Source organism: Mesoplodon densirostris, chromosome 3, assembly GCF_025265405.1.
Source record: "Mesoplodon densirostris isolate mMesDen1 chromosome 3, mMesDen1 primary haplotype, whole genome shotgun sequence".
NCBI classification, from domain to species: domain Eukaryota; kingdom Metazoa; phylum Chordata; class Mammalia; order Artiodactyla; family Ziphiidae; genus Mesoplodon; species Mesoplodon densirostris.
The window spans coordinates 23689609-23705480 of NC_082663.1; the positions used below are offsets into that span (position 1 = coordinate 23689609).

At 36.0% G+C, this 15872-nt stretch overlaps 1 pseudogene; it reads right to left on the reverse strand.

Annotated features, from left to right (window-relative positions):
- LOC132486721 (T-box transcription factor T-like) overlaps positions 1-12486 on the reverse strand; it is a 45011-nt pseudogene extending 32525 nt beyond the window's left edge.
- Positions 12487-15872: the final 3386 nt, after the last annotated feature.

The window sequence follows — 15872 nt, forward strand, 5'->3', positions numbered from 1 at the left end:
AATAACCAATACATATATGAAAAGGTGCTTAACTTCCCTAGATGTTGGGGAAAAGGCAAAATAACACTTTATACCAATCAGAATGGCTAATCTGGAAAATATTTTCTTTTGTTTCTATTAAGTTTCTGGAGTGATAGCAATTAGTCATATCTTTAACTTTTTGAGTTTGCATTTCCTTGACTCTATGAATAATGTAAATTTAAAACCCAAATCCTACAAAATAGTAGACTTACAGTATATGATTTTTCATGAGAGCTTGCCTTGTATTCTCCATCTAGCATTCAGGCCATTTTAGATTTCTGTCATGTAAACAAATGCACTTTTTATTTCCTGCTGATTTTTCCATAAAGATATAACACTTTCAAAGTCCCAGTTTCATCCAAAATATCGATTCCAGCTGACCATCTTGTGTCAGCACAAAATATTGTCTCCTATTCCCACTAAGACTATTCAACCTTGGGATCTGGGATAAATATACCATCATAGGCCTTCAGGGAAGCCTTGGCTTCAGAGGCAGTTTACTTGTCTGACTTTCCACTTATTTGCACTGTCAGCCTCCTACCTCCTGGTTTGGAACTAAAAATGTTAGCAATTGGATTTGAGTCTGAGCTGAACGTGTCTGCATATCATCCAGACTGAAAACATGTCTGAAGAACAAATTGCTGCATGAGAATATGTAGAATGAGGAGAGACTATAAGCTAGAAAAAAAAAAATCTACTGGAATGTTCACATTTAAGAGGCAAATGGAGAAAAATTAACAAAGGTGAAAAAGAAAGAGTAGAAGAAATTAAAAGTAGGAAGTTTTCTCAAGATGTTTGTTAATGAAGAAAAGGAGAGAAATAATATGATAATTTATGCAAGGTTTGCTAATAAGCAGGATTTTGGTTAATTTGATGAGACAAACATGAACAACTGCTGATGAGGAGGATTCTTTTTGAAGGAGAGATGGTCTCTGAAATATGGAGGAATAAATATTCCAAGATTGAGTCACTGTAAAATGTCTCTCTTTAAGGAATGATGTTGGATCTATATGATTGATATCTGGCTGATATTTTACAACATTTCCATGTATGACACAGTATGGATCATTGACCAAATAAGTTGTTCCAACTTTCAACAGAAATTTTTCTTAGTCCTACCAGTTCATAAAGAGATCATATTACTGATCTCTACTCCACTGGAGAAAGCCATTGGCAATATTTGCATATCTAAAGAATTAATTGACTATATGCCTCTCTTATAACCCTAAGCTTGCTCTCCTCCAAAAAAATGGAAAGATTATTTCTCCAATTAATTAATTGATAAATTTGTCAGCTTCTCTCTTTTTCTTCTCCTTTTGTTCTCTTCAATTCCCAGAATTCTGCCATCTGCTATGCACAAAAAAATTTGTGCTAATATTAGCTATCTACTACTGGTGGCTACTTATGCATAGCTACTCTCCACAAATTTAATGCCTAAGCCATGCCAATGATACATTTATATATTTTTATTTGCTTTGCAAGTGTATTTAATATGTCCTTATTAAATAAAGTGGACATTTTTCAACCCCCATTTTCTTTCGACTCTGAAGTTTTTTTCATATTTATTGCACAACATTTTCATAGTTACATATGTACTTCCAATGCTGCCCATATTACTCAGTTTTGTGTTCTGGATTCTCCTCCTCTAACTGTATTCCAATGCTGAGGTTGCTCATTTAATCTCGAGACATCTCTTCTCTTAAGAGAGTCATACATTCCCAGATGTTTAAATGGTGATGATAGTGATGACAATAATAGCTAACATTTGTGAATATGTATAAAACTCTAGATGTATGACAAGTGTCTTGCATATAATATCTCATTGAATTTCCACAATAATCCTCTAAGATCAATGTCAAGAGGTGCCACTGCAATTCCACTTTTGCAGATGAAGAAACCGAGGTATAATCCTTTGATTAGGAAAATTATTTGTAAATGGTCAAGATTTTAAACCCAATTTATCCAGTACCTCTTCTTGTCTATAAGCCCATTGTACTCACACACTTTCTTTATAGCCCAGAAATCTTATTTTTTCTACTTGATAATATCTTGCAGACAATTGGACAGCTCCACTCAAATTTTACTTGTCCCAAACTTAACTTGTGATATTATTTCATCAAAATCTCTCCTATTCCTGAATCTCTTTCTTAGTAAATGGATTGACATTCCATTAATACAGTTATCATGCAAGACACCTTTGCCCATCTGTCACAAAGCACCAAAAATTTTTTATTCTCCCTCCTACATTATTTATTTTCTCCATTTCTACTGTCACCTCTTTCCAGCTGCCACTATCTTTCTGTTAACTGCTGAAATGACCCTTAACCTGTTGATGTGAATTCCTTTTGTTTTTCTTGCTTTCCAATCCAGTATTTACATTGCAAAGGAAACAGTTTACAGAAACACGAACTCATCCTACAGTTATCACATGTAAGGTATTTCCACACTTTCTCTTTTCTACTTAATACAACCGCAAACTAAGAATAATTTCAGTTTTTTTTTCTTGATATGATCCCTTCCTACTCTTTTAAGCTCATTCCATAGCATTCTCTTCCTCTCTTTATATTCATGTTGAACTTTCTTTTTCAGGAGGCCTGGGCTCTAGAAAGTTTTTTATCTGTTAGGAAAGTCTTCTTTGCTTGCCTCCAAATGCACCTTACCATGTGTTGTGTTATACCTCCCTGTGGTATATTTTCTTGGCATATTTTGACTTTGCTTAGAAGAGAGTAGGAAATTTGCCACATGTTCAAGATACAACTTGTTTCAGTCCAGTCCTAGAAAATGTGCAATTTCCATGCATATGTAAAGTAAGGAGGAAATACATGGCTAGCCTAAGGTAAATTGGAAAAAACAATTACAAAGTAAACTGGCAGAAAGAGGGCCAGACACTGATCTCCCCAGTTCTTTGTAGGGGGAGTATATTTTTCTCTTGACCATATGTTTTCATAGATGTTAATCATATGCTTTCCCTTGTTCTTCTTCTCTTCATCCTTCACCTCCTCTGTCTTCTCTTTCGTCTCCATTTCTTCTTATTTTCCATTTGAGCTAATTTCTTAAAAAAAATTCATGACATTTCTCTTCAGTATATGTAGAGGAAATCTGAAATTCATTGAGAAAGAATTTAGGGACATTGAAATAGTTCCCACCACTCACATTGGAGGTCTAAATACAAAGAACTTATCTGATATCAATGGATTTTTTTTTTTTTTTTTTTTGCGGTATGCGGACCTCTCACTGTTGTGGCCTCTCCCCTTATGGAGCACAGGCTCCGGCGTTCAGGCTCAGTGGCTATGGCTCACGGGCCTAGCCGCTCTGTGGCATGTGGGATCTTCCCAGACCAGGGCACGAACCCATGTCCCCTGCATCGACAGGCACACTCTCAACCACTGCGCCACCAGGGAAGCCCCTGAATGGATTTTTAATGTTTTGTATGAAAATTTAAAACTTGATTCTCCCCATGCCCTTTTCCCTTTATCTGTCTTCAATTTCTACAGAAAAGTGAATCTATGAAGATTTCTCTTTAGTCTCTGATATTAGTTTCATTTCACTCACATTCATGTTTTGCTATGCTCATCACTTTACAAATTATTGTTATTAATTAAATTTTATTTCACGTAAAATAATATACAATTATATTTTTATTTCTTTTACTTTAACTTTCCCACCTCCTCTTGCTGTACACTGTAAGATACTCTCTCATTCTACCCATTATGCCAACAATATATTCTTCCAAAGTCTTAATGGAAAAATGTATCATTAAAACACTTTATTACCATTATGCAAAAAACGTTGTAGGACCTTATGCAACAAGCCACTATACATAGTCTTCATACTGAATTAAGCTGCATTTTGACAGGAAAAAAATAAAAGAAATAGAATTTCCTTAAGATAGCGAGAGATGTTGTCATTCCCTTCAGACCTGCTCTACAGTTTTCAGTGGGGAAGTATTTTACTCTCCAGCATGGACTTTGACACTCTTTCTACACCAGCTTTTCAATTGAGACGATAGTACTAGATGTTTGGGGAAGTAAGTTTACTGATGGGAAATACATTTATATGCAAAGCTATGCCTCTCCCCAACCCCGCCTCATTACATTAAAGAAAATCTCACTAAAAGGGGCCTTTTGGCAAAGAGTAAGCAAAACTCTGGTTTTTGATCATCAAACTTGATATATTGATCAATATTTGAAAAGACAGCTTAAATGATTCAAAATTTGCATATGTTTATACAGGATACGTACCCTTACCTCACCTTTGGCACTCAAAGTGACAGTTAAGATTAGCAAAGAATAAGTGCTTGGAATGCAGTTAAATGCAGCATAAATGGATCCTTTTCTATAACAGTTTTAATGGTTACTTAACCTACATATGACTCCATTTCTCCTACAGAAAAATAGGGATAATATTTATCATTCATAAAACTTTTTAATATGTTACCCCATTAATCTCGTATTGCTTTGTATAACCCTGAGAAAGAAAAGCTCTAGACAAAATACAGAGGCTGTGATGCTGGCACTCCATTTTAGATACAGAAACTGATATACCCAAAGGCTTGAGCTATTGTAATTTAAAGCTGTTACAGGAGTTGAAATCTTTCACAACAAGCTGAAACTAAATAACCTGGACTTTTGCCTCACTAAGTTACTTAAAATTATAATACATTAGTATATAAGGACACACCAAAGCAATCAATATTTTATGAAATTGCTGGACTGTAATATGGATTTTGAACAGTATTAGTGTTAAATACATTAACTTTAATGAGGAACTTAGAAATGGTCTCTTAATAACCTTATTGGGATATGACTACTTTTAAATGGCTTTTACTTTGTCCTTGGAATTCATATGATGCATGTGACAGAGGCTTGTTTAGTGTTAACAGAGGATTAGATGAAGGAAATTAATTAAAGCTTCCTAGCAACGTTTTCCCCTTGAGCTATTCAGTACGCTAAAATGGTGTGACAGGGTACCATCCTTTCTCTAAATCTACTCATTAAATAACTCAATTGGGTTTAAACACACATCCCTTTTTTAAAAAATTAGACCGTAATTTTTCTCCTTGTCTTTCTAACCTGACCCCTTCGAGCTGCTGCCACCTTTGTGATTTCTAATTACCTTTCAGCTTCTAATAATAGGACGGCCACAAAGTATGTGCATGTGTTTGAGTCCACCAATTCACTTCTTGAGCCCTGTCTTCAATTGAGATGACAAATTTAAATAGGTTAGGGACATTTGTTTAACTAATTCCCTGGACAAATAAGTATCTAGAATGATATCCTATATTAGATGAAATACAAGTCTATAAATCATTTTAAACACTGCTCATGCCACACTTGAATACTTGTAATAATAATCATTTTTCAATTTTATATTTGAGAAATAAATAGCTCTATTTTGGCTTTAATTTCTCACAAATTGTGATTTTCTCTGTTTTTAAGACATTGTTATAAATGTATTAATTCTTAGCTATTAAAAACAATTACTTAGGGCTTCCCTGGTGGTGCAGTGGTTGAGAGTCCGCCTGCCGATGCAGGGGACATCGTCCCCCAGTCCGGGAAGACCCCACATGCCGTGGAGCAGATGGGCCCGTGAGCCATGGCCACTGATCCTGCACGTCCGGAGCCTGTGCTCCGCAATGGGAGAGACCACAACAGTGAGAGGCCAGTGTACCGCAAAAACAAAACAAAACAAAACAAAACAAATTTACTTATAATACAAAATAAAAATAATATTTACTAGTATTTATTGTTTGTGGATTTTTTGATGATAGCCATTTTGACTGGTGTGAGGTAATATCTCACTGTATCGATAGTTTTGATCTGCATTTCTCTAATAATAAACAATGTTGAATATCTTTTCATGTGCCTCTTGGTCATCTGTATATCTTCTTTGGAGAAACATCTATTTAGGTCTTCTGTCCATTTTTTGTTTGGATTGTTTGTTTTGATGATATTAAACCACATGAGCTGTTTGTAAATTTTGCAGACTAATACCTTGTTGGTCACATCATTTGCAAATATTTTCTTCCATTCTGTGGGTTGTCTTTTCATTTTGTTTATGGTTTCCTTTGCTGTGCAAAAATTTTTGAATTTAATTAGGTCTCATTTCTTTATTTTTGTTTTTATTTCCATTACTCTGGGAGACAGATCGTAAAAGATATTGCTGCAATTTATGCCAGAGAGTGTTCTGCCTATGTTTTCCTTTAAGAGTTTTATAGTTTATGGTCGCACATTTAGTCTTTAATCTATTTTGACCTTATTTTTTGTGTATGGCATTAAAGAATGTTCTAATTTCACTTTTTTAGCATGTAACTGTACAGTTTTCTAAGCACCATTTATTGAAAACACTCTCTTTCCCCCATTGCATAGTCTTGCCTCCTTTGTTGTAGATTAATTGACCATAGGTGTATGGATTTATTTCTGGGCTTTCTATCTTATTCCATTGCCTTATATTTCTATTTTTGTTCCAGTACAATATTGTTTTTTTTTTTAACATCTTTATTGGAGTATAATTGCTTTACAATATTGTGTTAGTTTCTGCTTTATAACAAAGTGAATCAGCTATACATATATATATATATATATATATATATATATATATATATATATATCCCCATATCTCTTCCCTCTTGTGTCTCTCTCCCACCCTCTCTATCCCACCCCTCTAGGTGGTCACAAAGCCCCGAGCTGATCTCCCTGTGCCATGCCACTGCTTCCCACTAGCTATCTATTTTACATTTGGTAGTGTATATATGTCCATGCCACTCTCTCACTTCATCCCATCTTACTCTTTCCCCTCCCTGTGTCCTCAAGTCCATTCTCTATGTCTGCATCTTTATTCCTGTCCTGCCCCTAGGTTCTTCATAACCTTTTTTTTTTTTTTTTTTTTTTTAGATTCCATATATATGTGTTAGCATACGGTATTTGTTTTTCTCTTGCTGACTTACTTCACTCTGCATGACAGACTCTAGGTCCATCCACCTCACTACAAATAACTCAATTTTGTTTCTTTTTATGGTTGCATAATATTCCATTGTATATATGTGCCACATCTTCTTTATTCATTCATCTGTTGATGGACACTTAGGTTGTTTCCATGTCCTGACTATTGTAAATAGTGTTGCAATGAACATTGTGGTACATGACTCTTTTTGAATTATGGTTTTCTCAGGGCATATACAATATTGTTTTGATGACTATAGATTTGTAGTATAATCTGAAGTCAGGGAGCCTGATTCCTCCAGCACCGTTTTTCTTTCTCTAGATTGCTTTGGCTATTCAGGGTCTTCTGTGTCTCCATACAAATTTTAAAATCCACAAACAATAATTGCTGGAGAGGGTGTGGAGAGAAGGGAACCCTCCTACACTTTTGGTGGGAATGTGAATTGGTACAGTCACTATGGAAAACAGTATGAAGTTTCCTTAAAAAACTAAAAATAGAGCTACCATATGATCCTGCAATCTCACTCCTGGGCATATATCCAGAGAAGAACATGGTCTGAAAGGATACATGAACCCTAATGTTCATTGCAACACTATTTGCAATAGCCAAGACATGGAAACAACCTAAATGTCCATCAACAGAGGAATGGATAAAGAAGATGTGGTACATATATAAAATGGAATATTACTCAGCCATTTAAAAGAATGAAATCATGCCATTTGCAACAACATGGATGGACCTAGAGATTGTCATACTGAGTGAAGTAAATCAGACAGAGAAAGAGAAATATTGTATGATATACCTTATATGTGAAATCTAAAAACAAATGCAAGAAATGAACTTATTTACAAAATAGAAACAGACTCACAGACTTAGAAAATGAACTTATGTTTACCAGGGGGGAAAGGTGGGGGGAAGAAATGATTAGGGAGCGTGGGATTGACATGTACACACTGCTGTATTTTAAATGGATAACCAAAAAGGACCTACTGTATAGCACAGGTAAATCTGCTCAATATTATGTAACAACCTAAAAGGGAAAAGAATTTGAAAAAGAATAGATACATGTATACATATAACTGACCCACTTTGCTGTACACCTGAAACTAACACAACATTGTTAATCAATTATACTCCAGGGAATTCCCTCGCTGTCCAGTGATTAGGGCTCTGCACTTTCTTTTTCTTTTTTTTCTTTTTTTTTTTTTTTTTTTTTTTTTTTTTGCAGTACGTGGGCCTCTCACTCTTGTGGCCTCTCCTGTTGCAGAACACAGGCTCCGGATGCACAGGCTCAGCGGCCATGGCTCACGGGCCCAGCTGCTCCATGGCATGTGGGATCTTCTCGGACCTGGGCATGAACCCGTGTCCCCTGCATCAGCAGGTGGACTCTCAACCACTGCACCACCAGGGAAGCCCAGGGCTCTGCACTTTCACTGACAAGAGTCTGGGTTCAATCCCTGGTCAGGGAACTAAAATCCCACAAGCCACATGGTGTGGCAAAAAAACAAAACAAAACAAAACAAAAAACTATACTCCAATATAAAATGAAAAGTTAAAAAAATAATATTCACAAAGGAAAACTTTATCGTCTTGGAAAAAAGAGAACATTTGACTATAACAATGGCATATGACAGGTAAACTAGAATATAATACATCTTTTGAGTTGTATTAAATTTGATATTTTCAGGTAAACAAGTACAAAATCCAGAGTTCCTTATTTTCTAATCTCGGTCAAATAAAAAGCTCAAGCTTTGGGGCTTTCCTGGTGGCACAGTGGTTGAGAGTCCACCTGCCGATGCAGGGGACAAGGGTTCGTGCCCCGGTCCGGGAAGATCCCACATGTCGCGGAGCAGCTGGGCCCGTGAGCCATAGCCACTGAGCCTGCACGTCCGGAGCCTGTGCTCCACAACGGGAGAGGCCACAACAGTGAGAGGCCCGCGTACAGCAAAAAAAAAAAAAAAAAAAAAAAAAGCTCAAGCTTTAAAATGTTATGATACCTCCTCTTTTGATGTCAGGGATGAAGATATAAAGCGATCCCTCTCAAATTAGGGTTAAACTGTACAGTCTTTCTTCTTTTTTTCATCAAGATATTATTCTTCTACACACAGTTTTGATGAGGAAAACCAACCAGGATAAAGGAACATGACTTCTGTTTAAAATAATTACTTAGGAAATCAGAAATAGATGGTCAGTAGCATGGTTGAATTATTAACACTGTTCAAAATAGAAATAAAATGTGTTCACACAGATAAATATAACTGTGTTTTAAAATATCAATGTTATAAATAAACATGTACTCTGTGTGCACACAGGCACATGTGCACTTTCATACACACACACACACACACACACACACACAAGGACTGTTTATACAAATTGCTAATATGCATTGCTGATTGCATTGTGGTAATAACTCTGTGAGAAAGCCAGTGTTATTGTTCCTCATTAAATTGGACTATATCATCTGAAAGTAAAAAACATAAAGCTGATCACATTGACAAATTTTACCTAATTTAAAACACTGATAAACCATTATAAAAAGCCACTGTTTATATGGCTAGCACATTTGTTAATCCATTATTTTAATCATTATAGGATTGACAGTTTCATTCTTCTGCAAGCCAGACACATTCTATTTTTGAGTCAACCGTTCTAATAAATCAGATGTCTAAGATTAAACATTTAAAATAAGTTACAATGCAAATTTGACCAAGTGAAATGCATTTGGTGTGTTTTAGGCTCATAACAATTAAGAGATGATAGCTATTGTTCTGAAATAAAATTCTATGAATATAATATTTAATGAGATTCAGAAGTATTATAACACATTCATGTAAAATTTTACTCCACCATTAGTGAGAAGCATAGTAATTCAACTGTCTTAAAGCATGTACATAACATTTTATTGCAGAAAGGATCAGAAACATTTAAATTCTCACATGAATCTAAATTCTCTATTCTCATTGTGCATAGTAATGAAAGTTGTATTTTACCTAACTAAAAATGTGAACTGCAAAATTGCAAGATTTCCTGTAGGAAAATATAATACTAATTTCTTTGTGGAGTTTTTGATATATTGGTAAAAAGTATAATTACAATTGCAAACAATTTTTTACTTGGACATTAAAAAAAAAAGTTTACCTAAATAACAAATAATATAAGTTTTGTCTTAATTAAATCACCTAGAAGTTCTGTCCTTGTAGTGTTTTTTAAATAGAATGAATCTCAAAATAATTCCAATGAATAAAGATAATGTCTTATGACATTCAAGTGCACCATTTATAGTAAGATTCAGGTAATACGCTGACAGCTGGTAGGAAGCTCCACACACAGAAGTATTTCCATAGTGTGTGTTTAGATTTAGGTGGGTTTCCAACAGTTACTGTGATTTTAATTCATCAGTCCTCTACAGTGGGATTTCTGAATATGTAATCTATACAGCACTTTCATCAGAATCAGCAGGAGTGCTTATTTCAAATGTGAATTCCTAGGTCCCACCAGAGACCAAATGAATCGAAATCTATGTGGCAGAGCATGCATTTGCATTTTAATGATTTGTCCAAGTGATCCTTATGCACATTAAGTTTGAGAATGCATGTGCATTCTTAAATCCAAGTAAAGAATATATGAAATATATATCAAGTAGTTCACAGAGTTGTTAGTCACAAATAAGTCCAAGTGAGCAAATGTTGTAAAATAAAACAAATAGTTTATATAATCTGACAATTATAACTTATTTCACAAACTTTAAGTACAAATGAGGAAGATTAAAAGGCTCAGAGTGTGCCAAGGTCACAGACCTTCTCTTAGCCTTGGTGATTTTCAAGCTTGCCTGAAGAGTCCCCAGGAGGACTACAGATACACTATTGATAACAATGTCAAAATACAATCTACTGAATGAGAATCTCTTGGGGCAGAGGTCTGGTAATCATTACATTTAGCTATCTAGTCTGGTGACATTTATCATTAAGGAAGTTTGGAATATACTTCCTTGAGCATTCCCAGGCTGGCACTACAAAACACTCATAATAATCTGAATTGCTAGTGTGTCATTATAGCCTTAGTTAGCCCAATCACTTTAATTTATGTCTCTAATATCTATTAACACCCTATATGCCATTACGTTTTACTTCAAAGGATTGGCTTAATACTGACATCTTATTACTGTTTTTACCTAGGATTGTTTTTAATGAATAATCATTAATGTACTCAATATTTGTACAATCTAATCTGTGAGCTGTCTGATATAATTTTCCTACATGAATTTTCAAAAGTTTCATTGCATATACAAATGCATTAATAGCATTTGTATTGACAATAGTTAGGGGAAATTGTCATATCTTATAATTTGACGAGGTGTGAGCATTAGGGATTTTTTCTCTAAATATTCACTTCCATATATTTTTCTATATATTTTCTATAAATTCAATATCTTGAAATATGTGTACATATTATGGCATGAGACAAACAAGCTTAGAAATGATTACTCTTATCAATACTCACATAAGTATATTGATTCAAGGCTTATAATTTAAAAAACATTGTAATGAATACAAGTGAAAACAGAAAAACTAAAATTAGTCATCTCTCAGTTAAGGAAACATTTATACAACTGTTTAAAAATAACTGTCAAGGGGCTTCCCTGGTGGCGCAGTGGTTGAGAATCTGCCTGCCAATGTAGCGGACACAGGTTCGAGCCCTGGTCTGGGAAGATCCCACATGCCGCAGAGCAACTGGGCTTGTGAGCCACAACTATTGAGCCTGCGCGTCTGGAGCCTGTGCTCCGCAACAAGAGAGGCCGCGACAGTGAGAGGCCCGCGCACTGCGATGAAGAGTGGCCCCCGCTCGCCGTAACTAGAGAAAGCCCTCGCACAGAAATGAAGACCCAACACAGCCAAAAATAAATAAATAAAAATTAAAAAAAAAACTGTAAAATTCAGTTGTATACATTCATTACTATCCATGTAAAACCAAAATCTCAGTTCCTTAAAAGATTCTCCTTCAAGAATAATCTGTAGTTGAGAGTGGCTTAAATGTCCAGCTACCTTGCCTGTTCTTTGCCAGTGTTTTCTGTGCTGGGAAGCAGAGAATTCAAAGAGCAGCACTGTATTCTGGCCCTGCAAGATAAACAGAATGATAAGATTTGGGAGATACAAGCTGCACTCATTATGTCACAGAGACTAGAACAGCAGTGATTTTCCCCCCATTATTATTATTTTATATCAGTAGAATCTACTTAATAGATTCAATAATTCTATTATTTCTAAGACCTTCCACAAAAGGGCATTACAATCCTTTCAGTTTATTGCAAACATATATATTTTTTAAAGTGGATTCATTTTATTTATTTTTTGGCTGTGCTGCAGGATTTGTCAGAAGACAAACAGTAAGTTGTGAGTTCCATTTTGCCCAACTACTTTTTTCTTCACACCCTGGAGAATCTGGTGTCTGGAACTGTAGGGACATCATCATGTGACCACCCCTTCTCCTCTCAGGTTGAATCCACTGTGACAGAACATTCATGTCCTTAAGAGGCAAAAAATCCACTGAACATCACAATGTCCTGTTTGATAAATTCTGTTGCTGCTTCAATTATATCACTGATTTCAGGTGCTGCTTTATTTGCTCATTTCTGAATCAGGTCTTCCTGCTTTCTTTATATCTTTTTTCAACTCTGTCCCAGTTGATTTGCACGTAGTTACTTTGACTGGTAAATCTGAAGAAGATGGCCAGCAGCCTACTGTTGCTGTAAGTTTTCCAACTTTCTGGAACAAAATCCTGCACAATGGTCAGTGCAATCTGGATGACTACTGAGTATTGTTCTACCAGAGGTGCCAAACTATGGCCAAACACAGATCCTACCAGAGGCGTCTTCTTGAATACTGAGTTAGGTCCAATATGAGTCATCATCACTTTCATATTCAGGTGAGAGAAATCCCATCTAGACTGTCCTGGCCTTGGAATTCAGAACCAAGTGAAGAGGACTCATCTGTCAAAGAGGGGCAAAGGGCTCCCCTTGTGGCGCAGCAGTTGAGAGTCCACCTGTCGATGCAGGGGACATGGGTTCGTGCCCTGGTCCGGGAAGATCCCACGTGCCATGGAGTGGCTAGGCCTGTGAGCCATGGCTGCTGAGCCTGCGCGTCCGGAGCCTGTGCTCCACAATGGGAGAGGCCACAACAGTGAGAGGCCCGCATACCACAAAACAAAAACAAAAAAAAACCAAAAAATAACAGGGGGGCAAAGAGGGCCTGGGGTTGGAAGAAAGGGTCATAGACACAGAAGTAAGCACTTCATGAAAACTAAGCAAATGGTATTTCTAGGTAAATCAGTCTTTCTGTGCTGGATTAATTAAAAGAACTTCACAGCTCTCTATCTCCAAACTTTCTCACCCTCTGAAATTGAGGACTTTTACTGCTTCCCCCATTATTTTTTTAATTAAGTAATGAATAAAATGAATAGTATTTTGTTATTATTATTTTTGGCTGCATGTCATGGCATACAGGATATTTTTTCCCTGACCAGGGATTGAACCTGTGCTCCCTGAAGTGGAAGCATGGGTCTTCACCACTGGACCCCCAAGGAAGTCCCTGAAGAGTATTTTATAGATAAGAAAACTTTGGCCTCAGCAGGATAAATTTGAGGACAGTTCCAATAGTTAGTTCCCCAGAGATGCATGTGAAGTGGTCCTTACATTTTTCTCAAACTAGAATACCTGATTGTGTTTATCAGTACAACAGGTCAGGTGCAGTGTAAAGATATGGGAACTGAAAAAGTAATATTGACCCTAACTATGCATTCACGCACAGGCATTTACAGATTTTTACCCAGTCTTTGAATTAAAAGATAGATTCTCTGAGTCTGATCAATGTCAACCTCTTGAGATGCATTAAAATGAAATTCAGAAAAAGTTGAATAACTTAAACTACTCTGGAGTTACAGACAACTGAAGTAGAAAGACTCTTAAGCACTGTGAGAGAAGAAAAAAAAAGGGGCAAAAATCTACCTACTAGCTTGGGTTGTAGAACTCATGTTTTTAGGATTTGGGAGAATAGAAACTTTGGAGCAGGTGTTTCATGTGACAGATCATTAGATCTGTTATCTAGGTCTGTATTAGATCTGTATAGTATCTATTGAGATACTACAGATGAGGAAAGATGTTAAGTGCATTTGCTTTGTATCATCAACAGAGATTTTTTGCTGCCTCTGAAAGCTTGTTGTCAAGATTTAATTTAATATTTAAGTAATTTCCTCTCTGCCGATCTGTGATTTCCCTTAATGCCATTTCCTTTTCTAGAGAGATCACAGATTACTGTAAATTATTTGTGTTCAGTGAGGATGTGCATAACAGTAGTAATAATGAGAACAAGAATAGTGACTGGCCATTTATACATAAAATGAATTCTGTTAGAAGCACCTATAAATATTGTACCAGCATTATTAATTGGCTTAATAAGATCAATTGGCATAATAAGATCTAAGCTGTTTATTATAAATAAAATAAATAAAAATTCACTAGTCAGCAATAGATATTAGTATTTTTCTTTTCAAAAATCGCTTCTTTGCTAGCCCTAAATGCTTTATTTCTTAGGGGTCTGATATTGACTTCACTAGTCTTAGTGGAGTTATCAGCTTGTGGCTGAATCACGCTCACTCTAGTACTCAGACATGGTTTGACACATCTAAATTAGGGTGAGGAAGATTATTCCAGAATATGAAGGCTCTCTTTTGGCAGGAATTGGGGGATGGGGACTTATTCTGAATAAAGAGGAAGTGAAGACTGGAAAGGCTACTTGGTCAACAGAGAGAAAAGATTAGCCTGAAAATAGAAACTGTCATTCCCAATATTCTCAAGCTCAGACTGCATGAACATATGAATACTTGGCACTAAGTAAATGGTTATTAAAAAACACATGTAATTCCCAGTCTGTAATCTACCAGTGACATTTAAAAATAAGATACCACCACTGGTGATGATGTAAGTGTTGTTTGTGAGAAAAGCTGCTAGTATAGCTTATGATAGCATCTTAATAAACAAAATATTAGTTTTGTGCTTTAATGAGGTTTAAAACTTAGTTTGAGAATCAAGCTTCTCTGCATATATGTATGTATAAGGAAAATCTATTTTTCCTTAAAACACCTGCATTATATCACTTTAGAGGTAAAGGATGGTTTTCTCCCCTCTTAAATCTCCTCTTGATAAATATATTTTCATTGGAAGATGTTTTAAGTGGTCCCACATTTAAGTGGAAAGATCCCAGGTACCATAACATGGAATCTTCAAGAATATAAGGAAAATATTTTATTTTTTTTTTTTTTTTTTTTTTTTTTTTTTTTTTGCTGTACGCGGGCCTCTCACTGCTGTGGCCTCTCCCGTTGCGGAGCACAGGCTCCGGACACACAGGCCCCGCGGCCATGGCTCGCGGGCCCAGCCGCTCCGCGGCATGTGGGATCCTCCGGGATCGGGGCACGAACCCGTGTCCCCTGCATCGGCAGGCGGACTCCCAACCACTGCGCCACCAGGGAGGCCCAAGGAAAATATTTTAATCAGAATGAGTTCTTACATGAGATGATATCAAGTCACTAGTTAATTTCTAGAAAGAATAAATGCCATGGGCATAGAAAAATAGGAACTGATAAATAAGAAAGGCAATCTTCATCAAGGTTTGTTTCTTGGAATATGTATAGCTAGAGCCTGCGTGACACTTTTCATTTTATTTTAATTGTTAATACAATTTTTCTATATTTTAAAAATTGATATTGTTCATATTAAGAACATTTATTTGAAATGTCTTACATAGCATTCTAACACATCCTGAAATAGTGTAGTTTTTCTTTAGCTGCTGTACTACCTCTCTACCCTCCCTCAATAAAACACACAAAACACCTTATTACATCCTTAATACATTTAA